At 44.3% G+C, this 3954-nt stretch overlaps 1 pseudogene; it reads left to right on the forward strand.

Moving 5' to 3' along the window:
- The first annotated feature begins 480 nt into the window (after positions 1–480).
- Positions 481–3501, forward strand: LOC103610835 (annotated as a pseudogene).
- The last annotated feature ends 453 nt before the right edge of the window (positions 3502–3954 follow it).

Raw genomic sequence — 3954 nt, forward strand, 5'->3', positions numbered from 1 at the left:
TCTGTGTCGTCTCTGCTGACTTACTTGGCCTTTGTTGTCTCGGGCTGCTCGCTTGAACCCGTGGCAGGGCTTGGGCGCTCTCAGGAGTTTTCTTTTGTGTCAGCCCTAAATCCTCGATCCTGTTGTTGCTTGTTTGTCGTTGTAGGTTCGTTGTTGAAAGATTTATTCGTTTTTTGTTGCTCTTGGAAATGCAAATAGTACTCTGGTATCACAGCGCACACTTCTCAGGGTCACGCTGTCTCCTGGCACGCCCGCTCCAGACCCGTCTTTTTTGAACATTTTTTAATCAAAGTTCACAATACATACTGGCCTGCAGTTTTCTCTTTTGTACTGTCTTTGGTTTTGGTATCAGAGTAATACTTGCCTTGGGAAATAAGTTGGGGTGCAAGGGCGGTGGACAATTAGGTTTGGGTAGGGGACCCAGGAAATACCACTACCACCCCAAGATGGGCTGAGAGTGAAAGTATGTTACCTGTTCAGTCTTAGTGCCTTGTAAAGGAAGCCTGTTTAGTAGCATTCAGTTTGTCAATTTGAGTCCTATATTTTGATACCTGTGGAAGAGCATTTTCAGACCTTAAATGGAAAGGATGTCTTTATACAAGGAAACAGGATTAAATTAGTAGCTGGTTCTGCCTGTCTTCTCTCAGTGCCCATTCTTTTTGAAGGAACTTTCTACAATAAAAAAAGGAAGGAAGTTTCAGCATTCTGTGTATAGCTCATCCTTTGGAAAAGAGAGTTCAGAAGAGCCTTCAGCACCCTCTGATCCCTTTTCCCTGAAAACCATTAAAGATATGAGAGAATTTTGGGGAAGACATTCTGAGAGATTTCACAGAAACATCTCCTCTTTCCATTGAACATTCTGAGAATGTGAAAGAAAGAGCCTCTGTCACCACACAGACTTAGTGAATGCTTTCTATACCAAGTGCCTCCAGCAGCGTCTAAGGGACTCTCACCTGAAAATACTTGCCAAGCTGGAGGCCCAGATGTGCCTGATGAAGCAGGCAGTAGAGATGTTATGTACATGATGAGATTTACGATCTGATCTTTAAATACGTGGAGACCATGGAAGCGAGCAAGGATGCTGTCTTTAACAAAATCACAAGAAGCCTTCAAGATCTACAGCAGAAAGATACTGGTATGAAACCTGAATTCAGCTTCAACATACCTCATGCAAAGAGAAATCTGGCTCAGCTGAACAAAAGCACCTCCCCACAACAGAAACTGGTCTGTTTATGAAAGGTGGTGCAGCTAATTACAGTCTACTAGAGTTAACTTGGAGAGTATGTGTGTTGATGATCTGCTGTCAGGCCTGTTACATTTGCTTGTGAACAAAGAGACCTCTAATTGGATGGCAAATTTGAGTTATATCAAAAGCTTCAGATTTAGCAGCACAGCAAAAGACAAATTGGGATACTGCCTGACCTCAATTGATGCTGTGATTAAATATATTCAGCAAGGAAGCCTCTCCATTAAACTGCCTGAGTCTGAGGGATTTGGTGACAGACTCTTCCTTAAGCACAGAATGAGCCTACTGTCTCAGATGACTTCGAGTCCCATTGACTGCCTACTTAAGCATATTGCATCAGGTAACTAGAAAGAAGTGGAAAGATTTCTGAGCCAAGGTGACCACGATAAAGATGTTGTCCAAAAGATGTGTCACCCTCTATGCTTCTGTGATGACTGTGAGAAACTCTTCTCTGGAAGGTTGAACAATCCCTCAGTTGTCGCCCCATTCTCCAGAGATGACAGGGGTCATACACCTCTTCACATGGCTGCTCTCTGTGGGCAGGCATCCCTCTTTGATCTCCTGGTTTCGGGGGGCACTGTGGTGAATGCCATGGACTATCACGGGTCGACTCCCCTTCATGTGGTGTGTCCGAAGGGTTATTAGAGTGTGATGCTGCTGCTGCTGCACTCCAGGGAAAGCACCAAAGTGCAGGATAATGATGGCAACACCTCCTGGACTGCACCTATGGCCACAAAGACTGTGTGAGGGCCTTGGTCTACTCTGATGTGTGGTCATGCAGACTAGGTATTGGTAACAAGAAAGGAGACACCCCCCAACACACAGCTGTACATTGGGATTACCAGGGTATCATAGAGATGTTGCTACAAAATGGAGCATTCATAGAAATCCAGAACAGACTGAAAGAAATGCCACTCAAGTGTCCATTAAACTCAAAGATTCTGTCTATAATGGAAGCCATCATCTGTCCTTTGAAAAGAGGCAGAAGTCTTCTGAGGTCCCCATGCAGTTCCCTTAGCACTCTGTGGATTCCATCAGCTAGGGGTCCTCCACCTCCAGCTTCTCCTCCATGTTGGCAAGCTCTAGACAACAGGAGACAAAGAAGGACTACAGAGAGGTAGAAAAACTTTTAAGAGCAGTTGCTGATGGAGATCTAGAAATGGTGCATTACTTTTTGGAATGGACAGAGGAGGACCTGGATGAAGGGGAGGGTGTTGTTAGTGCCATGGATCTGGAATTTTGTCACCCCTGGTGCCAGTGCCGCAAATGTGCTCCAGCTCAAAAGAAGCTGGCAAAGATTCTCGCCAGTGGGCTTGGTGTGAAAGTGACCAGCACAGGATGGCTCTTCCCCGCTGCATGTTGCTGCCCTGCATGGTTGGGCAGGCCTTGTCCTCCTCCTGTTGAAGCATGGTGCCAGTGCCAGTGCCAGAAATGCAAACCATGCCGTCCTCCTTCATCTGGCCTACCAGAAAGGCCACTTTCAGGTGGTGAAATATCTATTAAATTCTAATGCAAAACCCAATAAAAAGGATATAAATGGAAGCACACCCCTCATTTATGCCTGTTCCAGTGGCCATCATGATGTCATGCCTCTGTTGTTGCAGCATTGGGACCTCCATTAATGCTTCTAACAATAAGGGCAACACAGTACTGCATGAGGCTGTGATAGAAAAGCATGTCTTTGTGGTAGAGCTGCTTCTACTTCTCAGAGCATCCGTTTACATCCTGAACAAGAGGCAGTGCACAGCTATAGACTGTGCTGAACAGAATTCAAAAATAATAGAATTACTTCGGGTAGTACCAAGCTGTGTTGCCTTGTTAACAAAACAGATCATGAGAAGTACGTTACTGTTAAGATCAGAAAAAAATGGAAGTCAAAAATGTATGATTAACCAAGTGAACCTTTTACAGGGCAGTTTTACTTTGTTTACTCAGTTGGTCAGTTTAAGGGAATGACTTCAAGGGAGGTTATGGAAAGAGCTAGAAGTATCCCCCGTTTTACTCAAGGTTCTTTGCATGAGCCAGAGAGGCAAAGAGACACAGTGAAACAGAATAACCTGTAAGACTAAAGGAGATCTCAGGCTGCTGATGAAGGAAACAATGACCAGTCCAAGAGGCCTGGACTGAAACAAATAGCTCCTGGGAACAGGCAAATGCTCTGCAGACACACAATCAACAATGCAGTAGTATCGGAGGGCCCAGGAACTGCTGACAACTTAACCACTCCCCAAGAGGCAAATACTTCCCAGTCTTAACAGTAACCAATATTGTGACGTCAGCACAATAGTGACATCTCCACCATTGTGATATCACCACAATTCAGACATCACCAGAATTCTAATATGTTCAAAATTATGATATCACCACCATTATGTCACCAGCAATCTGATTTCAGTTCTGATATCACAATTCTGATATCATCACCATTGTGCCATCACCACCTCTGTGATATCTCTTCCATTATGACATCACCACAATTGTGACGTGACATCACAACGATTGTGACATCAACATAATTCTAATAGCATCACAATTGTGAAATTTCCACCATTGTGACATCTCTTCCACTATGACATCATCACCATTGTGTCATCATGGGTATTCTGATGTCACCTCCATAGTGACATCATAGCCATTGTGACATCACGGCAATAGTGACATCACCACACTTTGGACATCTCCACAATTCTGACATCACCATAATTCTA

The sequence above is a fragment of the Galeopterus variegatus genome, unplaced genomic scaffold, assembly GCF_000696425.1.
Source record: "Galeopterus variegatus unplaced genomic scaffold, G_variegatus-3.0.2 Scaffold11868, whole genome shotgun sequence".
In the NCBI taxonomy this organism is placed as follows: Eukaryota; Metazoa; Chordata; class Mammalia; order Dermoptera; family Cynocephalidae; genus Galeopterus; species Galeopterus variegatus.